Source organism: Arachis stenosperma, chromosome 10 (assembly GCF_014773155.1).
Source record: "Arachis stenosperma cultivar V10309 chromosome 10, arast.V10309.gnm1.PFL2, whole genome shotgun sequence".
Lineage (NCBI taxonomy): Eukaryota > Viridiplantae > Streptophyta > Magnoliopsida > Fabales > Fabaceae > Arachis > Arachis stenosperma.
This window is the reverse complement of record NC_080386.1, coordinates 22,318,263-22,335,101: the sequence shown is the minus strand read 5'-3', so window position 1 is coordinate 22,335,101 and position 16,839 is coordinate 22,318,263. Positions and strand designations below refer to the sequence as shown.

Genomic DNA, 16,839 nt, shown 5'->3' with positions numbered 1-16,839 from the left:
AAAGTTAAAGATTCATTTTGGGAACATTCAAAATCACCCATCCAACAATGGGATTTTATAACAAAAGTTTCTTGCCAGAGTCCCAAGTCTTTAGGGAAGGTCAATTTATATAAATTCCTTAAAATTCATTGAAACTCTTAAAATCATAAATTCTCGGTTCAAGTAAATAAAACTGAATTTATTATGAAACCGATCATACAAAATCACAAATTCCAACCCGGTCCAAAAATTAACTCATTTGAAACGGAACCGGTTCATTTGAATCAAACCACTTTCAGGTTTCTTTTTGGAAACCATTTTTCCAACTCTTCCAAAATGCCTTAAACTTGATTACTCAATCAAAAGTCTAGGTTCCTTTAAAAATCACTAAAAACTCCTTTTTATATTGAAATCAATATTAAAGCATCAATCTTTCCTTCAGTGATTCAAACGGTAAAAATAGTTCAGTTCTAAATAAGCCGAACTCAACGTATAAGGTTCATCAAATAAATTAAGCTTGAAAACATAAATATCCTTTTAATAAATCAAATAATACAATTTCTCAAATCCAACCCTTTTTAAGTAACCTTACAAACAAGTGTAGGATTTTGTAGAATTTTCGGCAGCACCTCCCCTAAAACTTGGACTTTTGCCACCCGGTTCGGGTCCCAACTAAACCATTTCTCATTCCTTTTCAACAGCTCAAAACCAGAAATCAATTTAAAGCAAGCTAAATCCAACAACTGCCTCAGTGGCGTATCTCAAGGAAACCATTTCAAAATCAACTCAATATTAAGCGTTTTAACTCATTTCCGAAACTTTAAAGAAATGGCTCAATAATAAATCATTTGTCCAAAACCAAGTCAATTAAAGTAAACCAGGCTGAATTCAAAAGTGCATTCAACTTTCAAATCATCAAAATAATTAACTCAAATCAAATCAATCCTCGACGGATTAAACTCAGATTCAAATCTTTAAAGAATCAACCTCAAATATTACATTTTACAAGCCGCACAACAATTCAGCCAAACCAACATCCATAATCATTCGAGTCAATCAAATAATACATAAGGCAGATACAATCACTAAATACACAATATCTCACATCAGTATCCATATGTAATAATTCCATTACATAAAACATAGTTTTTGGAAAGCGCCCCTACCTCAAAACGCAATTCCATAACCCAAACGTCTCACAGAGTCCTTTCCGTCTCAACTCGAAATCACCGGCAACCAAAAGCCTCAGCTCCCAGCCACTTTTGAAATGACCATAGCAACACTAATCGCAACATATAACAATCAGGACTCGACCCCACATTACCAAAACTCGTTTATTAACCAAACACAACCGAAAACTAACGTGAGGCTTTCCGAAACATACTTACCGAAGAAGAAACGGTTGAACCGAACAGCGGCGGTCTCTTGAACCGGTTTGGCAGCAGCACGTCAGCCACCTCAAGTGACAGTGGCGACCGGACTCCGGCGTTGGTAACTGAAACCCACATACAGAGGCGATAAAGCTGTCGGAATCTTAAACGAATAAACCAAATTCAAAGCCCTTACCGGTAGAGTTTTTCCGGCGACGGAAGAAGTAGCCAGAGGCTCCGGCGGTGGTCCCGGGAGTCGCAGAACCCCCCTGGCGGCCAGAACCCTTGTCTGATGGCGGCAGTTCCGACCGAGGCGGCGCCGGCGACGCAAACAGCGGCTGGGCGCGGTGGCTGGACTCCCAGCACACCTTCAGATCTCTCTCGTCTGCTCTGCTCCGGCGATGGCTGAACGATGATGACACGAGCTCCATGGCGAGGAGCGGCCGCGGCCACCCAAGTTCCTGCGAAGACGGCGGCGGGTGCAAGGCTACTCTGCGGCGGCGGCTGCACGAGGGTGACGGCAAACCAGAGTCTGAACAGCGGTGAGTTGAGCGCGGTTCTTCGGTGGCGCCAGGGAGCAACGGCAACGGCGCGGTGGTGGCGCGACAGAGGCTCCCTCCGCCTCTGCCCCTCGCACGACGCTTCCTTCTACCCGGAACGGCGTCGATGGCGCCCTCCTTCTCTGGCGACAGCAACGACGACGGCACTCCTCACCGGTACTGCACCTCCCTTCGTCTCCGATTCCTCTCCCCACTTCCCTCCTTGGTTCGACGATGGCGCGACGGCGGCGGTGAGGTCTAGCATGCCGGCGCGGCCTTCTTCCTCTCTTCGGCCAATAGTGCTTCGTGGGTGTGTGTGTTGTGTTTCAGTTTTTTTGGGGGAAAGAAAAGGGACTTGCGGCTGCTGCTGAATTAGGAACAAGGGAAGGTTTTGGCTGCAGCTGGGGAATGGGGAGCAACGGGTAACCGGGTAGGGTTTTAGGGTTAGGGTTTTATTTTCAAAAATTAGGGTTAAGGGCATTATGGTAATTTCACATAAAATTGGAAATAATATAGTAATTAGAAATGAGTTCTAATCCAACAATAATAGTGTATAAAAATACTACTTGCTCATCAATCATACAAATTATTTTTCGTAAAATGCCCAAATCAAAATAATTAGAAATAATATAATTAAACCCTTTATTTTTCAAAGTAACGTATTAATATTTGAAATATTAATTATTTAATCCAAATCATACAAAAATCCTTATTATTTCATAACTATCAACTTTATACACTATTATTCACATAAAATTGGATAATAATCATAACTCGTCTCAAATTCAATAAATCAAAACTTGCCTTAATTATCTTTAATAAAATAATTTCTGAAATTAAGGCTATAAATAACTATATGATTTGAGACTTACTCATAAAAATACTTTTCAAAGGTTTTGGGTCTTACATTCTACCCACCTTATAAAAATTTTCGCCCTTGAAAATTGATACAAAACGAAAGAAATTCCATAACAGTTCACCCTTGAACACATTTAAGAAAGAAGCAAAAATATCTCAATATAATCATATATACGATTTTCAAATACTTTGATTGTCATAAGCATAAGGATGTAAAGGTAGGAGTGTGATTGCAAAGCAAACGTTACAAGGTAGGCTCAATGTACAAGATAACATGGGTCAATCATGTGATAGAAGGGCAAGGCATCAAAGGCTATCAAACAGAATGGAGTTAAAACGACGTGCTTAACCTCCGCACACTAATCTCATATTAACCTCAAAGTTTCAACTTTCCAACTCCATCAAGCACTTTACAAACCCCAATTTCGATCATTAGTCTGACAACCACAAATCCGTTCGCAAGGAACAAAACACCCACAACTCATCATAACGTTACGCACTTACCGCTTCAACTTCCATATACACATATCACGTCTATAAGTCGCACGTGATATCAAACAATTCTCGAGTCTACTCAGAAGGATACAAGATTCTAGCAAGGAGAAACGATATCAAGGATAGTACTCATAGATTAGAAAGAATATATCCAATTCCAGACAAACAAGGATGCTCAAGCAATGAAGTTTGCTAGAAATAAATCAATTGACAACTTCAAAGATAACCCTTGGATCAAAGAAGTTCAATAGGATCAACAAGAAAACCAGCGCATCAGTTTGAAACAAACTCAAACTGAGTCGATGAAGTATGAGGTTTACAGAAGAGAATACTTCAAACCCAAGACAAAACTCACAGAACTCAAGAGCACGATTACAAATACTTTCGAATACATTGTTTTTAAAAGAATCGAAAACTTGCAAGAAAGTCACCTCGCAGTTTAAAAGAAGGTTAAGCAACAAACATCCTTCAAAAGAGTAACAAAAACATAAATGTGGCTTTGCTTTAATACAATCTCGTGTTGAAATAGATTATGCAGAGTTTTAAAAAACAAGGTGCTCACACGTTTGGCTAAAAGCTAAAATATTTCCTCAAAACATTTTAGAAAGATAATTAGGTGCACAACTTAACCAAAAGCAATCATAAAACTCGGAAGAGAAATCAAATGCTTGTTCAAAATTTCCCAAAATTCATATTCAAACAAGTATGTATAGCATTTATGGCGAGGACGAAAGAGGAAGTTAAATTCTCTTTAGAAAAGAAAATCCGAGGTAAAAATTTGCTTACAGTTGGTAAGGAAACAAGTGGTGCATTACAAACGAACAGGTTTCCATTAAACGAGAAAACTTTTCAAAACCTCATTTAAAATAGCGCATGTCAACTTTGAAACTAACTTCGTCAAAATCGAACAATTGTTTCAATCTTAATCAAGCAATAGAAAATAAATTCCATTTAGAACTTCTTTAAAGAGAATTCAAAACTTCTTTAAAAGGTTCAAAACAAGACTCCAAAAGTGTTCTTGAAATCACCATCTCAGAAGAACATTCAAGAAGTTTAAGATGTACTAAAAGGAAGTGAAGCCATGCAAAAAAAGGATTTTAAACCAAGATAGCTCAAACAAGATCCACTATGCATGAGACATCAAACAAGCTTTCAACTGATCCAACGGAAAACAAAAGTCATAGAAAAAGACAACTCAATCATTAGTAATTTCTCAAAATTAAATCTTTGACTAAAAACTCTTGTAGAGATAATGAGAGGATATATAAATGATGCACTATTTTGAAACGAGTCAAACTAACTCACATAAGAATGAGATTCACAAGATTGGAAAAAACCAAGTTAAATGGCAATGTTCACAAATTGTAAAAGATTAGTTAAAAATAAGGTCAAGTATGATATTCATATAGATGGAAGGTTTAGTAGAGAATTTAGTCCGTTCATAGGAAGAAAGCTATGAGTCCAACACCCTCAAAAGAACAACAATGGCATAAATCATATAGCATGCTGAATCAAACTCAATTCAAAATAAGTTAAGTAAAGCTTATCAAATGAGACTCAACTGGGATAAAAGTGAAAAAACTTTCCTTTCCAAAATTTTGAAAAATATCCAAATACACAATCAATTAAAGATGTCCATTGGAACTATAGTAAAATTACTAGAAAGTCAAATTTACTTTTGAAGTAAGTGCAATTGTGTAAACCAGTAAAAGTACAGGCAAGATATTAGCAAGAAATAGTTGTTAAACTGTGTAAATAATTTCAAAGTCTCATATATAGAAAAGTATATATCTATTCAACAGCAATTTTCATAAAAATCTCAAAATTGGCTACAATCACTGTTAAATAAGAGGGAAATTAAATCAACAATTTCTCTATTAATGGACTTGGAATCCGGAGTTAAAATGCACAGCGCAGAAGGACAAGTTCAAAGTCATATCAAAGGATACCTAAATCAAGAAGGACTCAAATAGAGAAAGGTCGATACAACAAGGATTTCAACCAAGCATATGCACTTCAGATCAAACAAGAATGCATATGAATAGAGGAATAGAGTTGAAAAATCAAACTGCTTTTCAAAAGAACTAGCTAACAAGAACTTCAAGTTAGAATATGAAAGAACAGGTCGACTCAAACAAAATCCAAGATACACAACTGAATAGCCTCGAGAAATAGTTTCTAGCGTTCCCAAAACCCGCGATTCGCTTTACTCAAAACTCGTATACCATCTATGATAACCCATTAGTGCTCTCATATACATAATTCACTAGTATTAAGCCGGCCAAACTTAATACCAAGAATCATGCAATGCAAGACTAACAGGGTTAATCAATAGATCGTCATGTGCATAAATCTCTAATTCTCGTCATCCGACAAGACCTAATACATGACAAAAGCTCAGAGTATGCAATTGAAGCATAGTCGGTCCATTCCTCAGGCTCTACAGGAAGGACTGCTCTGATACCATAATGTAACACCCTAACTACCAAAGCTCACGCTTCCGGCTGCGCAACTCTGATAGCTCGGACATTACGACGACACTTATACTATTTACTACTAAAATATGAGCCTGTTTAAAACTTTAAACCGCAATACCGCTCCCAAAAATACTTTTGCTATACAACGAATGTCCATACATACCATACAACTTACAGAAACTCATAAAGAGTACATCCATATATATATACATACATATATATAAATAATATTACAAACAGTAACCAATACAATTCCTATCCCTCTTACAGAATATATCAAGATAAAGGCGAGGGTACAATAAATAATAACTAAGGCCATACAGAGCATCACAACAATAACTAAATAAATTCTTCGTAACTTCTGCGCCCATATCCTGAAAGGGGAAAAATGTAGGGGGTGAGAACATCATCCTCGAAAGGGTTCTCAGTAGAGGGTTTTTTGGGAATTACTGTAATAGGATACATGAAGATAAACCGTACCAGTGATTAATAACCGTCCTATGCCTCTTTTCAAAAAACAACAGTTTACAATAAAAAGTAAAGTCGGAAATCTTTTCTGAAAGAGGAACCATTCAATTCTCGAAACATCAAAGCATTTCAAAAAGGTTTATCTATACTGAAACAAAATGACCTTTCATATCTTATTCCAAACCAGAACCACAAAACCGAAATCAACCATCGGTCCATCTCATTCAACCACGGCCCTAGGCCCAAACAATCCAACCACAACCAATCCACCACAATCCAACAGAGTTTCAGATGCAAACACAAGTAGGAAGATGCAAACACAAACAAACAGTTATTGCAAGTAGAACAATTAGCAGTTAATCACATAGGCAAACCAAGTACAATATGCATACCCAAACAATGTCACATAGATGCATATGATGCATGCCTGTCCCTAGTGGCTGATGATATCATCTGTCGGTTATATAGCCAACCCGACACGTCCTGGTAGCTAACCATGGACAGAAACACCCATCGCGGAGCAAGTAAGTTTGAGCTACAACCCCCTTGCTACTACCCGCTCAACCCGGAGCCAGTGGAATAACCACTACTGCGGCTACTACCCAGGCGGGTGTTTAACAGCTCAACCTGGAGCGAGTGGAATCACCACTACTACCGCTACTACCCAGGCGTCACAGTCTCTAACCTGGAGCAAGTGGGACGAACCACAACCCTTGCTACTACCCAGGTATCACAGTCTCTGACCCGGAGCAAGTGGGACAAACCACAACCCTTGCTACTACCCAGGTATCTCAAGCATATATTCATTCAGTTCTAACCATGGATCAACATCCATCTCAGCCATCCGTAAATTCATAATTCATAGTCAGCCATACGGCCCACAACTCATTCGGCAATCAGCCATAAAACAATACCATACATAACTATTCCGGCTCACGATTCAATCCAGAACCAGCCAATATTCATAATCATACACAGCCTTTCCGGCCCATAACAAAACAGCACTTCCATATCAACATCATCAAATTCATAAAACCGGCATTTAAGCCATAAATCACTTTTCTCAAGCCATTTCATTTTGAAATCAAATTTCAACTCTTTTCAGCCTTGGCTTTAAAGGATCTCATTTCTCAAATCATCTCAGGCTCATAAGCCAAATTTACTCAAAGTGAGTTCCCTTTTTTTAAAACAAAGCCACTCTCGGCATTCTCTTTCCAAAACTTCCAAAACCATGGAAAGTTAAAGATTCATTTTGGGAACATTCAAAATCACCCATCCAACAATGGGATTTTATAACAAAAGTTTCTTGCCAGAGTCCCAAGTCTTTAGGGAAGGTCAATTTATATAAATTCCTTAAAATTCATTGAAACTCTTAAAATCATAAATTCTCGGTTCAAGTAAATAAAACTGAATTTATTATGAAACCGATCATACAAAATCACAAATTCCAACCCGGTCCAAAAATCAACTCATTTGAAACGGAACCGGTTCATTTGAATCAAACCACTTTCAGGTTTCTTTTTGGAACCCATTTTTCCAACTCTTCCAAAATGCCTCAAACTTGATTACTCAATCAAAAGTCTAGGTTCCTTTAAAAATCACTAAAAACTCCTTTTTATATTGAAATCAATATTAAAGCATCAATCTTTCCTTCAGTGATTCAAACGGTAAAAATAGTTCAGTTCTAAATAAGCCGAACTCAACGTATAAGGTTCATCAAATAAATTAAGCTTGAAAACATAAATATCCTTTTAATAAATCAAATAATACAATTTCTCAAATCCAACCCTTTTTAAGTAACCTTACAAACAAGTGTAGGATTTTGTAGAATTTTCGGCAGCACCTCCCCTAAAACTTGGACTTTTGCCACCCGGTTCGGGTCCCAACTAAACCATTTCTCATTCCTTTTCAACAGCTCAAAACCAGAAATCAATTTAAAGCAAGCTAAATCCAACAACTGCCTCAGTGGCGTATCTCAAGGAAACCATTTCAAAATCAACTCAATATTAAGCGTTTTAACTCATTTCCGAAACTTTAAAGAAATGGCTCAATAATAAATCATTTGTCCAAAACCAAGTCAATTAAAGTAAACCAGGCTGAATTCAAAAGTGCATTCAACTTTCAAATCATCAAAATAATTAACTCAAATCAAATCAATCCTCGACGGATTAAACTCAGATTCAAATCTTTAAAGAATCAACCTCAAATATTACATTTTACAAGCCGCACAACAATTCAGCCAAACCAACATCCATAATCATTCGAGTCAATCAAATAATACATAAGGCAGATACAATCACTAAATACACAATATCTCACATCAGTATCCATATGTAATAATTCCATTACATAAAACATAGTTTTTGGAAAGCGCCCCTACCTCAAAACGCAATTCCATAACCCAAACGTCTCACAGAGTCCTTTCCGTCTCAACTCGAAATCACCGGCAACCAAAAGCCTCAGCTCCCAGCCACTTTTGAAATGACCATAGCAACACTAATCGCAACATATAACAATCAGGACTCGACCCCACATTACCAAAACTCGTTTATTAACCAAACACAACCGAAAACTAACGTGAGGCTTTCCGAAACATACTTACCGAAGAAGAAATGGTTGAACCGAACAGCGGCGGTCTCTTGAACCGGTTTGGCAGCAGCACGTCAGCCACCTCAAGTGACAGTGGCGACCGGACTCCGGCGTTGGTAACTGAAACCCACATACAGAGGCGATAAAGCTGTCGGAATCTTAAACGAATAAACCAAATTCAAAGCCCTTACCGGTAGAGTTTTTCCGGCGACGGAAGAAGTAGCCAGAGGCTCCGGCGGTGGTCCCGGGAGTCGCAGAACCCCCCTGGCGGCCAGAACCCTTGTCTGATGGCGGCAGTTCCGACCGAGGCGGCGCCGGGGACGCAAACAGCGGCTGGGCGCGGTGGCTGGACTCCCAGCACACCTTCAGATCTCTCTCGTCTGCTCTGCTCTGGCGATGGCTGAACGACGATGACACGAGCTCCATGGCGAGGAGCGGCCGCGGCCACCCAAGTTCCTGCGAAGGCGGCGGCGGGTGCAAGGCTACTCTGCGGCGGCGGCTGCACGAGGGTGACGGCAAACCAGAGTCTGAACAGCGGTGAGTTGAGCGCGGTTCTTCGGTGGCGCCAGGGAGCAACGGCAACGGCGCGGTGGTGGCGCGACAGAGGCTCCCTCCGCCTCTGCCCCTCGCACGACGCTTCCTTCTACCCGGAACGGCGCCGATGGCGCCCTCCTTCTCTGGCGACAGCAACGGCGACGGCACTCCTCACCGGTACTGCACCTCCCTTCGTCTCCGATTCCTCTCCCCACTTCCCTCCTTGGTTCGACGATGGCGCGACGGCGGCGGTGAGGTCTAGCACGCCGGCGCGGCCTTCTTCATCTCTTCGGCCAATAGTGCTTCGTGGGTGTGTGTGTTGTGTTTCAGTTTTTTTGGGGGAAAGAAAAGGGACTTGCGGCTGCTGCTGAATTAGGAACAAGGGAAGGTTTTGGCTGCAGCTGGGGAATGGGGAGCAACGGGTAACCGGGTAGGGTTTTAGGGTTAGGGTTTTATTTTCAAAAATTAGGGTTAAGGGCATTATGGTAATTTTACATAAAATTGGAAATAATATAGTAATTAGAAATGAGTTCTAATCCAACAATAATAGTGTATAAAAATACTACTTGCTCATCAATCATACAAATTATTTTTCGTAAAATGCCCAAATCAAAATAATTAGAAATAATATAATTAAACCCTTTATTTTTCAAAGTAACGTATTAATATTTGAAATATTAATTATTTAATCCAAATCATACAAAAATCCTTATTATTTCATAACTATCAACTTTATACACTATTATTCACATAAAATTGGATAATAATCATAACTCGTCTCAAATTCAATAAATCAAAACTTGCCTTAATTATCTTTAATAAAATAATTTCTGAAATTAAGGCTATAAATAACTATATGATTTGAGACTTACTCATAAAAATACTTTTCAAAGGTTTTGGGTCTTACACCTACTCTCTATAAAGATTCCCGAGAGTTTGTGCGTAACTGTGACAGTTGCCAAAGAGCTGGTAACCTGCCTCACGGATATGCCATGCCTCAACAAGGGATATTAGAGATAGAATTGTTTGATGTATGGGGAATTGATTTCATGGGACCATTCCCACCATCTTACTCAAACACTTATATTCTGGTGGCAGTGGACTATGTATCTAAGTGGGTAGAAGCAATTGCTACACCCACTAATGATACCAAAACCGTACTGAAATTCCTCCAGAAAAACATTTTCAGCAGGTTTGGCGTCCCCAGAGTGCTAATCAGTGATGGGGGCACTCATTTCTGCAATAAACAGCTATACTCTGCTATGGTTAGATATGGAATCAGCCATAAAGTGGCAACTCCGTATCATCCACAGACAAATGGGCAAGCTGAAGTCTCTAACAGAAAGCTAAAAAGAATCCTAGAATGGACTGTGATAGCCCGAAGAAAGGATTGGGCAAAGAGCTTGGATGATGCTCTGTGGGCATACAGAACAGCATTCAAGACTCCTATAGGAACCTCTCCATACCAGTTGGTGTATGGGAAGGCCTGTCATTTGCCTGTGGAACTGGAACACAAAGCCTACTGGGCAACCAGATTCCTAAACATGGATGCACAGTTAGCTGGTGAAAAAAGATTGCTCCAGCTAAATGAGCTAGAGGAGTTCAGACTCAATGCCTTTGAAAATGCAAAAATTTATAAGGAAAAGGCAAAGAAGTGGCATGACAAGAGATTGTCAACCAGAGTCTTTGAGCCAGGACAAAAAGTTCTGCTCTTCAACTCCAGGCTCAAATTGTTTCCAGGAAAACTCAAATCCCGGTGGAGGGGTCCGTATGTGATTACAGGAGTGTCACCATATGGATATGTTGAGCTTCAGGATATTGATTCAGACAAGAAGTTCATTGTTAATGGACAGAGAATCAAGCATTATCTTGAAGGAAATTTTGAGCAGGAATGCTCAAGACTGAGACTTGAGTGATTCTTAGCAGAAGTCCAGCTAAAGACAGTAAAGAAGCGCTTGTTGGGAGGCAACCCAGTCATTAGAAGGTTGTATGAATTGTTCTTACAGAGGCAAGTATCAAAAAATGAAGGAATTCACAGAGTTACAGAAGGATTCAGCTCAAAAAGCAGAGAAAATGAGCTTACTGGCGAAAAAACGCCAGTAAGAGGCATTTTGGGCGTTAAACGCCAGAATGGGCACCATTCTGGGCGTTTAACGCCAGTAATGGTACCATTTTGGGCGTTAAACGCCAGAATGGGCACCATTGTGGGCGTTTAACGCCAGGTGTGCAGCATCCTGGGCGTTTTGTAAAAACGCCCAGTGACAAAGGATTTCTGGCGTTTAACGCCAGCCAGGGCACCTGGCTGGGCGTTAAACGCCCAAAAGGGGTAGCAAATGGGCGTTAAATGCCAGAATGGGTGCCATTCTGGGCGTTTAACGCCAGAAAGGTGGGGGGACCACATTTTTGTTTTCAACTTAATTTTTTCAAACTTTCCTCTTTTTAACCATACTCTTCTACATAAATGCACTTCAACCTTTCATCATTCACTTTAAAATCTTCACAAATCAAAACCATTCTTCATATCTATTTCAAATTAATCCCAAATCTTCTTCAAAAACTCACCCTTTTCTCAATTTCTCTTCATATCTTCTCAAATCTCCTTTCAAATTTTTATTTTTTTTCGAAATCTCTTCTCCCCTCCCTTATAAATTCACGTTTGGAACCCCCTTTACCCACACCATTCGAATTTCCTCTTCCTCCCCCTCTCTTTTCTCTTTTCTTTTGCTTGAGGACAAGCAAACCTCTAAGTTTGGTGTGCTTTTCCGCGATCACTAAGCCAAGATTCATCAATATCATGGCTCCTAAGGGAAAACAAACCAATTTAAGAGGCAAGAAAGAGAATAATCCAAAGAATCTTTGGAGTCAAGAGAAGTTCTTAACCAAAGAACATGAAGACCATTATCACAAAATAATGGGTCTGAGGTCAGTGATCCCGGAAGTTAAATTTGATCTGAAAGAAGATGAATATCCGGGGATCCAAGAGCAAATTCGAAACAGAGGATGGGAAGTTCTAACCAATCTTGAGACAAAGGTTGGAAGGAACATGGTTCAGGAATTCTACTCAAATCTGTGGCTAACAGATAAACAGAGAATGACTGGAACTGCTTACCATACCTACAGAACCATGGTCAGAGGGAAAGTTATGTACTTCCATCTGGACAAAATAAGAGAAATCTTCAAGTTGCCCCAACTACAAGATGATCCTGACTCCTTCAATAGGAGGATGGTGAGAGTAGATAAAGGGTTGGATCAAGTTCTAGAGGACATATGCCTCCCTGGGACTAAGTGGATAACCAATTCAAAGGGTGTCCCAAACCAACTCAAGAGGGGAGACCTCAAGCCAATTGCAAGAGGTTGGCTAGACTTCATTGGGCGCTCCATATTGCCCACTAGCAACCGTTCTGAGGTCACCATCAAGAGAGCAGTGATGATTCATTGCATTATGCTTGGAAAAGAGGTGGAGGTCCATCATGTGATTGCTTGTGAGATCTACACAATTGCAAATAGGAATTCCACTGTAACCAAATTGGCTTACCCAAGCTTGATCTCCTTGCTCTTTAAAGAGGCTGGGGTAAAGATAGAAGCAGGGACGTGAAATCCAAGAGATGAAGCGCCAAAAGCTCTCCTCTCAAGCTGAGGGAGCATCCACTTCTCAAAATCAAGGTTGTTGAGTCCTAACTCTGTGAAAACCTCTATCATTAGGAGCCTATTTTTTTGTTTTTCTTGTTTTATAATTAATAAAGTCTATGCCTTAAAGTTATGAATGTCCTATGAATCCATCACCTCTCTTAAAAGAAAAATGCTTTAATCACAAAAGAACAAGAAGTACAGGATTTCGAAATTTATCTCTGAAACTAGTTGAATTGGTTTGATGTGGTGACAATACTTTTTGTTTTCTGAATGAATGCTTGAACAGTGCATATGTCTTTTGAATTTGTTGTTTTAAGAATGTTAAAATTGTTGGCTCTTGAAAGAATGAGGAGAAAGAGAACTGTTATTGAGGATCTGAAAAATCATCAAATTGATTCTTGAAGCAAGAAAAAGCAGTGAAAAAAAAAATTCGAAAAAAAAAAGAAAAGAAAAAGGAAGAAATAAAGTTGTGATCCAAGGCAAAAAAAGAGTGTGCTTAAGAACCCTGGACACCTCTAATTGGGGACTTTAGCAAAGCTGAGTCACAATCTAAAAAGGTTCACCCAATTATGTGTCTGTGGCATGTATGTATCCGGTGGTAATACTGGAAGACAGAGTGCTTTGGGCCACAGCCAAGACTCATACACTGGCTATGTTCAAGAATCAATATACTTAACTAGGAGAATCAATAACACTATCTGAGTTCTGAGTTCTTATAGATGCCAATCTTTCTGAACTTCAAAGGATAGAGTGAGATGCCAAAACTGTTCGGAGGCAAAAAGCTACTAGTCCCGCTCATCTAATTGGAGCTATGTTTCTTTGATATTTTGGAGTCTATAGTATATTCTCTTCTTTTTATCCCATTTTGATTTTCAGTTGCTTGGGGACAAGCAACAATTTAAGTTTGGTGTTGTGATGAGCGGATAATTTGTACGCTTTTTGGCATTGTTTTTAGTATGTTTTTAGTATCTTTTAGTTAGTTTTTAGTATATTTTTATTAGTTTTTAATTAAAATTCACTTTTCTGGACTTTACTATGAGTTTGTGTGTTTTTCTGTGATTTCAGGTATTTTCTGACTAAAATTGAGGGTCCTGAGCAAAAATCTGATCCAGAGACTGAAAAGGACTGCAGATGCTGTTGGATTCTGACCTCCCTGCACTCGAAGTGGATTTTCTGGAGCTACAGAAGCCCAATTGGCGCGTTCTCAACGGCATTGGAAAGTAGACATCCTGGGCTTTCCAGCAATATATAATAGTCCATACTTTGCCCAAGATTTGATGGCCCAAACCGGCGCTCAAAGTCACCTACAGAAATTCCAGCGTTAAACGCCGGAACTGGCATAAAATTTGGAGTTAAACGCCCAAACTGGCATGAAAGCTGGCGTTTAACTCCAGAAAAGGTCTCTACACGAAATTCCTTCATTGCTCAGCCCAAGCACACACCAAGTGGGTCCGGAAGTGGATTTTTCTGTCATTTACTCATTTCTGTAAACCTTAGGACACTAGTTTGCTATTAATAGGATCTTTTGACATTGTATCAGTACCTTATGACCTCATAACATTTCTTACACGTTTCTTTCCATAGTATGAGCCTCTAAACCCCATGGTTGGGGGTGAGGAGCTCTGCTGTGTCTTGATGGATTAATGCAATTACTACTGTTTCTTATTCAATCATGCTTGCTTCGATTCCAAGACAACACTTGTTCTTAATCCGGATGAATGTGATGATCTGTGACAATCATCATCATTCTCAACTATGAACATGTGCCTGACAACCACCTCTGTTCTATCTTAGATTGAGTAGTTATCTCTTGGGTTCTTTAATCGGAATCTTCGTGGTATAAGCTAGAACTGATGGCGGCATTCAAGAGAATCCGGAAGGTCTAAACCTTGTCTGTGGTATTCTGAGTAGGATTCAATGACTGGATGACTGTGACGTGCTTCAAACTCCTGAGGGCGGGGCGTTAGTGACAGACGCAAAAGAATCACTGGATTCTATTCCGGCCTGATTGAGAACCGACAGATGATTAGCCTATGCTGTGACAGAGCATCAGGGACGTATTTTCACTGAGAGGATGGGAGGTAGCCACTGACAATGGTGAAACCCTACATACAGCTTGCCATGGAAGGAGCCTTGCGTGTTTGATGAAGAAGACAGTAGGAAAGCAGAGATTCAGAAGATGGAGCATCTCCAAACCTCAACCCATTCTCCATTACTGCAATACAAGTAACCATTTCATGTTCTTTTGCTTTTTATAATCAATCCTGATAATTTCTGATATCCTGACTAAGATTTACAAGATAACCATAGCTTGCTTCAAGCCGACAATCTCCGTGGGATCGACCCTTGCTCACGCAAGGTATTACTTGGACGACCCAGTGCACTTGCTGGTTAGTTGTGCGGGATTGCAAAAGTGTGATTGCAATTTCGTGCACCACAAAGCTAGAGTATGGTTGGACTCACAACCTAAAGATAGCCTGGACTCTTGGGAAAAGCTAGTCAATGCCTTCTTGGCAAAGTTCTTTCCACCTCAAAAATGGAGTAAGCTTAGAGTGGAAGTCCAAACCTTCAGACAGAAGGATGGAGAATCCCTTTATGAAGCTTGGGAAAGATACAAACAATTAATCAGAAAATGTCCCTCAGACATGCTTTCTGAATGGAGCATCATAGGTATTTTCTATGATGGTCTCTCTGAACTATCCAAGATGTCTTTGGATAGCTCTGCTGGAGGATCTCTTCATCTGAAGAAGACGCCTACAGAGGCTCAGGAACTAATTGAGATGGTTGCAAATAACCAATTCATGTACACTTCTGAAAGGAATCCTGTGAACAATGGGACAAGTCAGAAGAAAGGAGTCCTTGAGATTGATGCTCTGAATGCCATACTGGCTCAGAATAAGATATTGACTCAACAAGTCAATTTGATTTCTCAAAGTCTGTCTGGAATACAAAATGCACCTGGCAGTACTAAGGATGCTTCACCTGAGGAAGAAGCTTATGATCCTGAGAACCCTTCAATGGAAGAGGTGAATTACCTAGGAGAACCCTATGGAAACACCTATAATTCTTCATGGAGAAATCACCCAAATTTCTCATGGAAGAATCAAGAGAGACCTCAACAAGGTTTCAATAATAATAATGGTGGAAGAAACAGGTTTAGTAATAACAAGCCTTTTCCATCATCTTCTCAGCAACAGACAGAGAATGCTAAGCAGAACCCCTCTGACTTAGCAACCATGGTCTCTGATCTAATCAAAACCACTCAAAGTTTCATGACTGAAACAAGGTCCTCCATTAGGAATTTGGAGGCACAAGTGGGACAGCTGAGCAAGAAAGTTACTGAACTTCCTCCTAGTACTCTCCCAAGTAATACAGAAGAAAATCCAAAAGGAGAGTGCAAAGCCATAACCATGGCCGAATATGGAGAGGAAAGAGAGGAGGTGGACGCCACTGAGGAAGACCTCAATGAGCGTGCACCAACCTCCTCTGAGTTCCCCAATGAGGAACCATGGGAATCTGAGGCTCAAAATGAGACCATAGAGATTCCATTGGACTTACTTCTGCCTTTCTTGAGCTCTGATGAGTATTCTTCCTCTGAAGAGGATGAGTATGTCACTGAAGAGCAAGTTACTAAATACCTTGGAGCAATCATGAAGCTAAATGACAAGTTATTTGGAAATGAGACTTGGGAAGATGAACCTCCCTTGCTCACCAAAGAACTGGATGACTTGTCTAGGCAGAAATTACCTCAAAAGAGACAAGATCCTGGGAAGTTTTCCATACCTTGTACCATAGGCACCATGACCTTCAAGAAGGCCCTGTGTGACTTAGGGTCAAGTGTGAACCTCATGCCTCTCTCTGTAATGGAGAAGCTAGGGATCTTTGAGGTACAAGCTGCAA

At 40.0% G+C, this 16,839-nt stretch overlaps 1 non-coding gene across 1 annotated transcript; it reads right to left on the bottom strand.

The window, feature by feature from the left end:
• Positions 1-15,482: 15,482 nt before the first annotated feature.
• Positions 15,483-15,590, bottom strand: LOC130958704 (small nucleolar RNA R71). The gene has a single exon (XR_009077812.1). It is a non-coding gene; the product is annotated as a small nucleolar RNA R71 (small nucleolar RNA).
• Between the last annotated feature and the right edge of the window lie 1,249 nt (positions 15,591-16,839).